Genomic DNA, 14,722 nt, shown 5'->3' on the forward strand with positions numbered 1-14,722 from the left:
CCATTTGAACGTTTCTAAAGACTAGGCAATAAAATTTAAAGGCTCGCGAAATGAAATTTTTCTACTTATTATTACATTACAAAGCATTCGTTTCATAAAGTAACATATTTAATAAATCTTTAATATTTCGTAAATCTATTGGTTGAGCTATTCCATTTATATTGTCACAAGTAATTTCAACTTATTACCCACTCTCTTCTCAAACGTGATTCGTTCCAGTGCAGTGTATCGATTAGCAACAAGCGCGCGACGGGAATAAAAGAGCGAAAGGGGAGGGAAGTGTGAGAAATGAAAATAAATAAAAAGAAAGAAAAGAAAAGATTAAAAAGATGTGTTACGTAGTGATATTGGACAATCAGTGAAAAGACTGTATCATATCATATTGAAGCAATACCGTAGCATTAGTCGATGAATTAACGAACTTTATCTGTACATATTCTTCGCTCGTGATCGACCGCGCACTTCTTGCGTACCAATGAATATTGCTTTCGTGCGAATGGAAACAACAATAGAGGGTGGGTGGGTGTTTGGTGGGGGGGGGGGGGGGGGGGGAGGCGTAAACGAGATAGGAAAAGCGGTACAAAACGACGTCGTTCGATTATCTTCACCTCGAAACGATTCAACATGTTATAGTCACCAATCCAATATTTTCCACGGCAGAGCAATACGATTCTAAAACGCGTAACGAAGAACCTTCACGTGGCATTGGGAGCGCGGTTGATCGCCCAACGGACACTGAAAAGAAATCGCTATCCTTGGACTCTTGGTAACTGCTCGATATATATTTCACGACCGCGGGCACGATTATATTTTTCTTTCCTACCCGATTTCGTCGTCCCTAGGCTACGACAACAAAAATCGCAAAAGCGTATCTAAGAACGAAATCCTCGTACGATTGTGCACAAACGAGAACCGATCGCGGGTCGGTCGATCGGGTACCGGTACGTCGAAAGAAAACCAAACGAGACTCAGACTCAACTAATCCGCGTGCACTGAGCAATATCACGAGGATGTACGGCAACCAGAGCGATATGTCATTGTAATAGTTAAAATATAAAAGCGAAAGGCAGGTAATAATTTTTAAATTGTACATACGTAAGAGGATAGGTATTTTCTAGAAGAATAATAGTCTATTCGATCTATTGCCATTCCACAAGGTAATGGAGAAAAAAAATGGTTCTAGTGCAATATAGAGTTTAAAGAGGTTTATTATTACTATTATGATTATTGTATTCGTTATTGCTGGTTATTTTGTCTGGCACGATTCTGCTGATGTCTGGGTAACATCGTCGCGTCTAACGTCGCAGACTTACATTCGGGGTAGTTTTCGTTCGTCGATCGAGAATTATTTTTGTACGGTATTCGTCAGACGGTCTAACGGTAGCCGCGTGTCGTTAGCGTCGCAAACGTGGCACATTCGGGCAAACAGCTTTCAAAACGAGGGACCGATTTAATCGTTTTCGGTAGATTCCAGTTCCGCGAGTATCGTTTTCGAATAAAAGACGGACAACCGCGGTGTCCGAGCGGTAGCTAGTTTCATTCGCGTCTATCGATCTGTCTGTTACCTTCGAAAATTACAGTGCTCGCCGTGCACGATTCCATCGCGCGCGATTACTGCGATGCTTCGACGGTATATAGATGGTGTTCGTTTATTTCGAGTTCGAGTAAATACGCGGAAGGGCTATCTGAGACGCCGTGTCGACGTTTCGTTTGATCTTACTGACGTTTCGTGGAACAGCCGATGTCTGGAACACGCGATGTGATACCGGTTAATCTGCGAGTGTTCCATGACTTTTCAAATATGGTAATCGGAACAGTCGGATATAGAAATGCGAGGTACTCGTGTTGTTGATCAATGTCAGGCGGCACGTTCGCGAATCCAACATGGATTCTAAGAAGATTAGCATTTGTTGAATTGTAAATACCACAGATATGTATGTACCAGAATGGAGTTAAAATAAGGAAAGAACCAAAGTTTAGATACTTTACACGGTACTAAACGAAATTTCATTCGTTCAAATGTTCAAAAATTCGCTGTTCCCTTTGAATCTACTTTGTTTCGTTGCTATTTTCGTACGTTCTGCGTAAACGGAGAAATACGTGGTAGAAGCGACGCTAATTTTTCCCCAGGACGAGCGAGATATACGAGAGCATGCTATTCTTTCGAGTGTCAGACTTTCCCGAGAACTTGTTAGGCGTTCTGATAGGTAATACAAAGGAAGAGAATTTCGTACGACGATCCAAGGAACTCGTTATCCGGTAACTCCTTTAAGCCGACATGTCAGATTGTTCGCATGAACAGAAGACACATTCCGTAGACATTGAAGACAGGGTAACAAATCATATCGCAATATGCTTTTTAACAGTTATTATTATCGTAACGTACATCTAAAAGAAGCCTTGCTGTTTGGCGCGAGTAGGTACATGTGCCGTGAACACATTTTTTCCCGTGCGAGATCATCCGACGATCTTCTCTGAAAAAATCGCGTACCTATTTAAGATGGAACAAGCAGAATCTCTAGTCCACAAGTATTTTGCATATATACAATCGTCGAACGTAAAAAATAAAGAGACAAAGAAACGATGAGAAAACGAAAGCAATCTCCGACGGATCCAATAAAAAGCTTACGTAAATCGCGAGTACTTTTCACGTTTTCTGTTGTTGATGAAGGGAATACTCGAAATAAGAAAGTGAACAGAATAAACGATATTGAAATAACAAGGGTGTTTGTCTTTAGCTATGTACCATGACGCTGCAACGATCATTGAACGGTATCGTTTGCTTCGTGATATCATCATCTACGCGATTACAAACCTACGGAACTCGAACCTCTTTTTCGTGTACTCTGCGTGCCAAGTTGTACTCCGAAGCAACGTTTATAAAGTCATTAATAAAAAGCTACATTATATTGAGATGCATGTACAATCCGGTATGTCATTGAATTAGCGGTAAGGAAATATTCTCGAACTTTTTACTCGTCGATAAACCGGGTGGCGAACCTAATAATGTACATACGATCTACATTTACAATAATTACGAGCATAATCGTATCAGATGCGTAGGGTGATTCATAAAAGTCTATCGAACAGACCGAGCTTCATAATAAATTAGGAAACAATTGTTTGAATAAAAGCTTCGATTCTTTCTTCAATTCCACCTGATTTCTTATAATGCGTAAACAGTAGTAACGAACGATCGAAGAGAGAACGAAAAACAAGAAGATGAAATTTATTTTTCAAAAGCTACAAGCGACTATTTCATTTAACCATTGACAAATTAATTTTAATAACTTGCGCAAATCATCCTATGCTGGCATTACGTAAACACAATTAGAATTTTCTAAAAATGCGAAGGAAACATTCGAAAAGTTCTTATATACCAATGTGCGTAGGAGATCGGTAATTCTTGTGCATATATTTATACACGTACATGCGTTATTTCTTTGTTTGTAAAATGATTGTGTACAACAACGCTACCATATTTCGACCGCTTAATCCAGAACTACATATAACCAAAAAAAAATATTACGTTCACACGGTACGACTATAAAAGGGATTATATAGAGGATTGCAAGAGCTACTAATTAGTATAAATAACTACTATCGAGAATTAGATTGAATGTTCATGAGAAATCTAAAGAAACCAAAACGAATTGTTAAACTTACAAATCTTACTCGCTTTGTTCGATTCATTCTTGTGATTAAGAGAATAATCGGGTATTCTAAAAACTGAATGGCAGAGATTGAAATTTCATTTCCACGTATTCCGTTCGTAAAAGAACTCCGATGCGTCCTCTACAGGGTAGAAAAGGAGGATCTGCTACAGACACCGTTCGTGCGATCTACGAAACATCCTATCTCGCGCGGCGCATCGATGAAAGTAATGAACGCAGTTAAGGTTTCTACTTAATTTGTTATCGTTGAAAGAACTTCGTCGAGGAAGAATCGGGTGTAATTGTAAGTATTCGAGGATATTTCATTAATTTTCACGAAATCGTTGTATAGAAAGCGGAAGGTAAGCAAAGGGTAAAAGGATAGAAATAATGTAAAATATAACGAGGTCTGGCAGAAGTGTATCGTAAAAGTATCCGAACACCATTTATGAGTAAGAGCATAATTGACGAACGATATAATAACATAATAAAGACATATCATACAAGTATTAGGATACGCGCGCGTCGAACGATGCCTCGTCGTTCGTAGCCGCGGATTGCGATGCCAGCTCTGACTCTATCAACGATACCACGTTCCTCGTTCCTCGTGTTCGAGGTTTGCATCACGACCATTGATTGGAAGCTTTTTTTTCTCTCTAAACGTTCGTACGCAAGAATGAAAGGAAAAATATCCCTTGTTCCCCGGCACGTGAGCCACGACCACAATGCGAATCTCAACCGCGAGCAACGACATCGAGGTATCGACCGCGATGTAAACCGCGACCGCGAACATCGAGCTATCTTGGCCATACACGCATCCTTAGTTTAATTGCCTGATATTGTAGAATTTATATGTAAATATGTTGCGTGCAACTTGGAGCAACGTTCTGAGGCGATGTAAAATTGATGAATTATTTAAGACGACTAGGAAACACGACCAGCTAGATATCACGTTCCTCGTTTAATTCGCGTAAAGCTTCTCCCGTTACGACTATTCGTCGTAGACACATTCCATGAATTTGTATATAATCGAAAAACGCAAACCTCTTTGTAAATTGTTACCTAATGATCGACGCACTAGTTAAAGGCTCTGTTCGCTTCCAAATATCTACCATCGATACGTCGACCTAGTTAAACAGATGTACGATAATTTTCATTTCAGATCCGACTACTCTTTACTACCATCCTTGGAATAATAAAATAAAATAAATCGGTGAGCCGCGAATAGATTGTAGATTACGTGTAAAAAAAAAAAGAAGACAAACAAATCTTCGAGAAGTAAAATTTTTCTTAAGACGAATGGAACAACTAGAAAAGTAACGTATTTAAAAGCATACCAAATTGCGCGCAATGTAAGACAAAACGAAGGAAAACAATTTTCCTTTCTACTGTACATATCATGTGCCATATCTCATTTACTATACTTTGTGTCCAACTTTGTTCCAAGTACCTACTCAATTATAAATATTATAGTAAAATAAAGTAAACCTTGATGTTATTGATAAATTTGTATCTCTTTACCTTTTCGGCCCCTCCTTTCACCGAGCACCCTTAATTCTGACCACTTTAAAAGATTACATTCCTGCGTGTGTTTTTATTGCGAGGTAAAGCACAAAAATCTCATATGTAGATGAATAGTTGTATGTCACGTAGAAATTAAATTTATTGTAAATATTTAAATTTGAAATGATCCACTAAATTCGTTACTCGAATCTTCGTTCCTGTTGTTCTACAGTGTACAACTCTCTGCTGATAGGAACACACAACACAATCTCGTGCGAAATCCTTTTTCATTGAATCGAATCTGAATTAAAACATGTCGCGTGTCGTGTCACTATCAAGTATATTGTCTAGAATAATAAATTTCTAACGCGGACACGAATACATCGTTAAAAACATTATTTATCCAAATCAGAAAATCGTACCCCAACGCATGCGTCTTGTTGGAATGGATAATGCTGCCGCCACGATACACGATGCTTATCGATGCCTTTCGCGACTCTACCTCGAAAAAGAGGTCCAATTAATGGCTTCATATTAATTAGGTTAATGCATTCCTTTTAACTTTGGACGAGTATATCGCGTAAAGCTACTTCTCCATGGTGTTGTACTATATCCTTTTATTTTTTATAAACACGCAATTAATCAATAATAACAGAGTTTGCCAGAATGCGTATCGAATGAAATGACTTAGCTTATTTCAAGACTTGCATGCGTAACAATTGAATGTTACGAAATCTCCGCTAGAAGCGTGTCAAACATTCGACACTCGGGCCACCTCCGGTATACCTTGTGCAGAGAAAAGTTCGAGCGGCTGTAAATACGCAGTGCGCAGAGTGCAGAGTGCACCTGCTGGGCGTCCAGTGTGTCAGAATAGGCACGGAGACGAAAAAACCGGCGAGGGAGACCAGTTTATAGTGTCTGCTGATTAATTGGTACAGCATGTAAACACCGTTCGGTACCTAAGGCCTGTTTGCCTGTGTACACACCGTTCAGAAGGATGGAGGAATATATGGGGTCGTTCAATGCGTTAGCAGGCCTACGCGACACACTCGTGCACTCAGACCCGAACATGTGGCAGGCGTGCCTAACCCATGTAGCCTTTGTGTTACAAATCATGTTTACATTATCGCTACACTTGTGCGGCTCTAACCGGTGCACTATGCGCGTACTCGTTCTCGATGACCCAATAGCCTGGGGAAAACGGCCAATTTACCTTCAGGCCCGGTTTAATTAGTTTAATTTTTCGTTTCGTTCGTTCCGCGTTGGCAGTCACTTAAAGCGAAAGCGTCCGTTCCAGGGACAGGATTGCTGTTTGCGAATTCGTCAAATCGACGTTTGCCAAATAACTCGGTCGAAAGCATACGGAACAGAATACTACTGCTTCAGACGCTGAGTACGTTTCCCGTTTAATTGATCAACGAATTAGTTGGTTTCATTGTCAAGATGACATAACAATGGCTGGTTAAGTGGAACGATCACGACAGCGGTTCGCAGTGTTATTTATCGTAAGTAGGAGTCACACAAGGAAACAATATAAGCAAAGGAAAAAATATTCTCCAAGAACAGAATGATACTGCACGATTCGAAATTCTGAACTCGTAAACCAACATCGCGTGACTCCTACCCCAGGGAGAGAGAGAAGGAAGCAAAAAAGAATAAACTTGATAGTTCCCAAGACCAGCCGAGAGCGTTGGAGTACAACGCGGTCTCATCACAAAAGTTATTGCGATACAATGACCATCTCATGAATGATGCACCGGTCGCGGAATTATCAAAGTTATGTGACAATTTTCCATCGCGAAACACGACGGTGCGCCGTGCACAAACGGTCCTGTGACACGCAAAATTGACCAAAGAGACTTAAAAGAATGGTCATACAAGCGGAAATAGAAAACGGAAGATGGAAAGGAAGGAACGAAAACTGGTATACAGATGGAAGAATGGGGCAGCGAGGAATGGGGCGAGCGAAAGAAAGCAATAGCTTGGAGGAATGGAAGGAAACGAGGAAAAGAGAGGGGAATATCCAAGATATCGTGACAGTGAAAGGTTGTATATAGCTAGGAATGGTTCGGGGTCGGTGCAGCAGATATAACGGGTAGGACGCAGAAGTTGCCGACGCGAGACCCGAGCCATGTCGGTGAATTATACATGATACAGAACACAATCACCCCTCTCGACCTTCCTAACTCGCCCGAAAACCGCCCTTCAGCTTCCAACTGGATACCGATACTGGACTATCTTTTCGCGCCTTCCGACAGTTCTACCTGTCGACCGACTGCTTTTTTGCGAGTTCCCGATCTTTCCTTGCCTATCTTGGATTCTTCGGATAAAACTATGCCGGGTGCCGCGGCCGAACTAATTCAAAAAGTCTATAAGCAAAACTTATTAATCGATCATAATTTTGCGTTCTCATCGTTGTCATCGTTACAAATGTCACTACGATACACCATCATTCTCGGGGAATGGGTGATTTATCAGTGCCAGTATATCTGAAGAAATTTAAAATGGATCCAACCGGTTCCAACTATTTATTTTTCAACTAACAACGATTCAATATTCACGTGAAACTTTTAGCAAACAGAAATTCGGGTCGGATGATAATTAATAATTCAAAGTCACTGAAAATCGTTTCTAGTCTCATGCATCGAATTGGTAAAAAAAATGTTCGATATTCCCAACATGTATACACACCGTTATTAAGAAGAGTAAGAACATCAGCTACTCTTCCCCATCTGTGAACAATGGAATATCAAAATGTGGTAAAGTATAATATCATTCGAAGCGTACCAAACATCAGGTTCTAGTCAATATCGCAAAAAGAAAAAATAGTAGTCACTCACGAGCGTGGAATTATGCAATTACGTAATATTGTAGCAGCTCTTCCACGTTGGGCTAAAGAGAAAAATTAAAATTCGCTCCGTTCGAGTTAGAGGATTAAACGCAATTACACCAGCAAGCAAGGACTGCTAATCCCGGATCTCATATTTAAGTGGGAAAGAGTTCGCGTAACATGGACGACGTTCTTCCGTATCTTTATGAGAGCGCTAATGGTGTCGAAAGACCCTCTCTCGCCTTGACGAGAATCTACCCTCGCCAGCTCGACCGTCTTAATTGAAAAAATATGAACTTTTTTGTCGTCGCCGGAGAGCACTTTGTTCCCCCTTAATACCGCCGCTGTCTTACTTGCCGCGTTATTATAAAACATTGTAGTTTTGCGCGCGAAAGATTAAGCTCGGCCCTTTCGCACCGTAAAAGGAAATTGATTCAAGTTATTTCTAAACTATAAGCAAATTTCTCCTCTCCGTTCATTCTGATAGGCATTAAAATTATTGACAGGGATTATTATATCTATTTTTTATGTTCTCGAATGTCATTCTGAATGAAACGCACCGAAAGATCATAAACCGTTCCGAGATTCGATACGTGTTTTCATTTGAAAATGTACACGTGAATAAATGAAATTCTTGTTTGAAAGTTGCCAATATTTATTTATTTATTCATATTTAAAGGAGGAGAGAAAATTCTTCTTCTTTTCTTCTTTTCTTCTTCTTTCCTTCTTTTCTTATTCATTAAAATTGTGCCGAGCAGATTGCGAATAACAAATTCTAATCGAAAGAAACGAAGAGATCTAAATTTCTTTTTCTTATTCAGCGGCGGACCATTGTTGCGGGGACGTTTCCAAGTTAATCTTAAAATCCCAATTGGCGTGTCATTTAAAACACGACGTGGCTACAAAAACAAAAGCTGGCCTCCGCTAATCAAAGTGTTTACCTTCGCTTAATCCTAGCTTAGCGGAGACTTAAATATTCCTTGTAAACTCCCGTCCAACGTCGGGGATTACTAAATGGGAGCAACGGAGGGTTTTGTCTTCGACTTAGCTAGAAAGTGGCAAGCTTGACTGTAATAGGATAAGACCGCCAAGTTGAGTTTTCTTGGTCGATAGACGCGCGATGTGCGCGTCGTACTAATCAAGAAACTGTTTTCAACTATCTACCACGGCAGCCACGGTACACGCGGATATTTTTAAGATCATCACAAAATTTCACTTCTAATTAAATTAAAACTTAATATTTCCTTAAATATTTTGTTCAAAAATATAAGCAGTATACGGTGAGAAACATTTCTATGAGAATTCGCGATCAATTATTGTACAGTCGAGCAATCTGCGAGAGATTGCGAAGGGAGCGCGAATAGAGCACCGTAACCGATGAAAACTAGGTAAGGGGATAGAAATTCGACGAATAGTGACGAGCATTTGACACGCAAGACCTAGAGATCACCTTGTAATTAGTCGCAATAGAGAACACGACTCGCGTGCAAGTGATACGAGTCGAGCGTTAAGAGGTCATCGAAGAACATGAAAGTTGAAAGAGAAGAGGGGTTACGAACCGATCTAATAAGAAATAACGATAGTCCATTAGGTGCACGTGAAACGCGCGTAGAAACGAAAAAGAAAGATAATGTGTAATATACGATGTATGCAAACATACGTCCCTATGATACATTAGATACCGGAATGACAGGTTTTACTCCATAAGAAAATATTCGTTTTCATCCACGTGGACAGTCGTTCGGCCTGTGGCGGCACTCGCCACTAGAGGGACAGCACCATTTACACTTTCCTGAAAGTACCCGATGACCCATCGTTTCCAATATATAGAAGTTCTGAACTGTCCCTAATATCCCAGCGTCTAAGGCAGGGCCTGCTAGGTAGCCTTACCGATGAGTCCACTAGCAGGCCTAGGACGAAACGTTCTTCTCCTCTCTTTTCCTTCCTTCTTTCTTCCTCCATCTTTACAGCACAGCAAAAACCGAAGCAGCGCAGCCGCTTCAGGCCTAATTGTTCGCACGTATTACCAATCGCGATCGACTATTCCATATAATTCGCATTTGAAAAAATGATAGAAATAGAAAAGACTTGCTAAAGGAAGATCAACACGTTTCGCGTTACTACCCGTTAATTCTTCTGCAGCCACCACGGAACATACGGAAATTCGATTCCAGCTAAACCTGCGAGAGCTCATCGGAATCGTCGGAATTGTTCGCGATTCTGAAATCAATTACAGAGCTGATTCCGTCCCCGGTGCAGGTCGCGTTCACCGGTGCAGGCTCGCGACGCGGCCGTTCTAGGCACCGTATTGTTGTGCCGCGGAGAGACGATATAGCTGGAGGAACCCCACCTACCGTGGCCCCGGCTCGATCCCCGGCGTGTGCCCGACTACACACGTTAAGAGAGAACGGGAGAAGTCTGTATGTTTTGAGAGCGGTATTATATCGAGCATAAAGAGCGGCCTCGTCCCAAGGGAATGCAGCGTGTGCGTGCTTGCATGCTCTATCCGCGACCCCCCAACTTGGGACAAACCCCCTTCTCAACGACCCTCGCCGTCCTACCGCCTCCTCGACTCCCTTCCAACTTTCCATCGTCCCCCTTTCGCTCTCTGTGTTTCATCGCGCTCGCTCTGTCCAGGATCTTCCCACCCTGTGCACCCTCGAAATGGAACCGAACAGGTTGATAATCTCCGTATAATACAAAAACTCGTACGGCCACCCTATGTTGATGCAGTCTCGCCCCCTTCTGCTCTTCTGCTGTTAACCACTTCAAATCGGCCGACAATACAGCCGGTTGGTTCGTGCCGTCTTATCAACACGTTCCTTGGCTCTTTCTCGCTTGCCGCCGTGCGAAGTCTGCATCTTGTATCGCCTCGTACCCGTTCACTTATAATCAAAATTTATGTATCTGTACTGTTTGAAAATTATGTATCTGTACTGTTTGTTGCCTCGTATTCCACATACGGTTCCCTCCACGTTTCTCCTTTTATGCAAAAAACAGAGAGACAAACAAGAGCAGGGACAAGTATCGCGTGTAACCAACCATCGACTTGATTCAAATGGCACGTTATTATCGTATAAACAGTTGTTCAACTGTGAAGCGCCGTTTCTTACACCAAACACCGTTACACCAAACTTGCTGTACGGAGAGCGATTGCCGACCGGTATAGAAAACTGGAAGGAACGGCCAATTGGAGCGGCAACGGTTTGCCCAGGGAATTGCCAAGGGTCGGTCAGCCAATACTCTTGAAAGATTAACGCGTTTCTTTTCTAGGTAGTGACGTGACATTAAAAGAAGAAAAACTACGCTGGCTTCCGAAGTAGCTGGCTGCTCGAGCAGCTAGTGGTGGCTGACGTTGTCCTCCGATTCGTCAGTCTGCTTAGTTGTCCAATCAGCTTGAACGTTCTGCTGACTGGCAGTCGCAACTCTTTCCACGTTCATCCCTTGATATTCCCTTTTACTAAGCATTGACACATCAACGTTTCATTTCTTTCATCCTGTGTTTTTCGTCCCCCTTCGTCAAATTTATTACCTTACCGATACTTTTATCTTTTAGCTCCGTTGATCCACGAACGAAACCCATCCTTTACTCTTCGACTCTTCCAACTCCGTCTGTCCTACACGGATTCCAATCTTCGTTCTCGTCTTTCATCCCCCTTGTATTCCCTCTCCTGCGGCAATCAGGTTGCTTCTCTCCGCCGCCTCTCGTCTGTCTACACAGTTAAGTGCCCTGCTTTGATTTCCGTCGGCAAACACTGTAAATTCCTATTGACCCGTCTGCTGTCACGTTATCGCGTTAAATTAGTCGAGAGTAACGAGTATCGACCTCGCCATGGATCTATGTATACTCATCCCTACTGGCCGATATGCAGCTCTTACGACGATCAAATTCGCAGCGTCAATCGCCACCGATTTATTCTGAACCATGTATTTCATTTCAACGGTTAACTTTCATTACAGCCCCGTCGAATCGAACAGCCTCGAAAGCCTTGCTGCATTCTCGTGCAAGAAATATACGAAGTCTGCTCGATGCAGATTGTAATCGTGAAGAAATTTGAAGAAGCATTTCATCACAGTTGCAAAGTTAATTTTTTCGTGAGCGTAGCCGCACATCGGAATAAAGTTATCGTCCATTAGAGCAAGATGAACCATTTTAATGCGTATCGAGGAATACTCCAGCCCTATATGAATCTCAGAAAGTTAAGGAGAAGACGGAGCATAACGGTACTGCGTGACAGTGTCTTCTAAATATTCAAGCGGAGCAGGTACCTAAAACTTGGCAGCTTTATCTCGGCATTACTCGAAAATTTATTCATATATAATGAACGGTTGAATAATGTAAGAGGTTAACCCCTTGTTCTGCCTCCACAAAGCCTACACGAGGAAACTGGGAGCTTGAATACTGCGAGGAGGAGATGGAAGAGTAAGAAGTAACAAACGCGGTACCAGATTATATTTAACAGCATGGATAGGGTCCACAGATTGGGGGAGAAATATATTTTCCGTGGAATTATGTTGGGATACAAGAGAATTAAGTGTACCATATTTGATTATTACCCTTTTAATCCGAGTGTGGGCAAAACATTTTCTAACCCGGACCTGCCATCTAATAATTATTATGATGCCCCGTATCTCGTACATCGTTACACGTAGCACGCTATTCATTTCTGTAACCAAATTCTTCTTTAAAAATATATTACTAAATCAATAAGAATTTTAATGTCGAAAGGATGATAATTGCCACGCGCGAATAGCTATTATAGTTACGCGTTCAGTCAAATATCTCGGAGCGGGTAGAATCGAAGAGAGATTCATCCGAAGCTTATGGACGGGCTATTAAGCGTATAGCAGAGTGAAAGAGGGCGGCGAAATAAATCCGTTTCCGATACCCTTTGTAATTTGAGATGATCGGCTTGGTTCGACCGTATTGGGACTGGAACCAGTCTCTTACATGTGTCACCGGAAAGCAGCCGTGATCTGTCACGCGATCCTCTAGGTGAAAAAAGATTCCTGCTCCGAGAGGACCAGTTCGAATGGATTGCAAAGAAGGAAAGATGAGAGACGATGCTCGCGGGAGAGGAAAATACATTCCCTGTTCGAACGATGAATCTTCCACCAACGTAATATTGATTTTCGAAACTTTCACAAATGACACAACGTTGATGATAAGATATGTTCACGGAAATTCTAATTAAGCAGCATGGTTCGGGTTTGCCCGTTTCGATTAAGAACTGATATTTTTCAAAGTAATTTCAGCGCAATTACATACATATTGCACAGCGTAAGGTTGCTTAATAAACAATAAAATATGCAGAGCGCGTTACAAACTTGGCACCACACTGTATAACAAGAGTAATTATTATTAAAATTCCTTGCATCAAAAATTCTATTATATGCAACAAGTCATAACTCAAGATGTGAATTATTATTTTACTTCGGACGTGGAAAATTGCAGTTATTAATTAGAACGTATTTTGCACTTAGATTTTAATGGTAACGTTAGGAGGATATGTAATAAACAATTACGAGGAGATAATACATTAATCTCGATTAAAAATATTCCGATTTATTATATTTCAACGGATATTTGTAACAGGTATTTGTGAAAGAATTTAAAGACAAATATTTTATTAGTTATTGTAACAATATTAATATCTCAGCGTGAAGTATAATATATCCATCTATCTAATGTCACTCGCGAGTAGAAGAGCCTCGCAATGGTCGGACGCGTCGGCCGATATAAGTAAGTAGAAGTCGTTCGTAATTGCCTAGACGCATTTGCCTCGATATCAGACAGAGGGAACCATGTTATTATATTTAATACATCTGCCATCTACATCGATTAATAAAAGTGGTCCGTAATTGGTCAGACATATTCGCTTCGATGTCACACTTAAGTACACATATTATTAAGTACATTATTATTCCTTTACTATCGCACGCGACACGTGTACTAGTACAGTTTAACTAATAGTACGCGCAGTATATAGTAAATTATATTCCATACGTAAAATTAAGGTTGTAATTATAACAAATGAACTGCACATTGTGTTAAGTTTCAATGTAATTACGATAGCGAAGAAACGTGTATTGTTAGCTGGTAATCGAAATTCGCGGGAATAATTTATCCTCCGCGATATAGGTTGATATCGAGCGTTGTAAGAGATCAAGATCCACATGGAAGCAACTACGGAACAACCTAAGCATATTTCAACTACGGAGAAGGAACGAATAATGGCGCTCATGGGAAGAAGAACAGTACGTGGCTCGCCGCGTACGATGTAGTCGGGACATAATGGTTGGGGTAGCGAGGTTGGTGGAGTTAGCGCGGGGGTAGGAGGCTACGGAGATCAGTACAAAGCTTGCTAATGGACGTCCATTGCTCCCGTCAAAGATACGTCTACTTATCAGCTTAATGCGCACGCATGTAAAACAGCGGAAATAGTGGCTAGAAAAAAAAAAAAAAAAGAAATAAAGACAATAGGAATTGAAATTGATAAGAATCGAATTTTATGTCCGCCTTAATACAACATACGAGCCGTAATGCCTCGAGCTTTAGTCTTTGCTTTATTTCGTTCGAAATAAAATCAATTCAAACTAATTTCACTGAAACAAATGTACAAGTATAAATGTTCAAATGTCTCTGAACGCATGGTTGCTCGAATTACGCCGAAGGGGGTAAGTAGAATAATTCTTTAGTCACCGTTAAACTCAGACACCTGACACGATAAACGGC

The sequence above is a fragment of the Xylocopa sonorina genome, chromosome 7 (genome assembly GCF_050948175.1).
Source record: "Xylocopa sonorina isolate GNS202 chromosome 7, iyXylSono1_principal, whole genome shotgun sequence".
In the NCBI taxonomy this organism is placed as follows: Eukaryota; Metazoa; Arthropoda; class Insecta; order Hymenoptera; family Apidae; genus Xylocopa; species Xylocopa sonorina.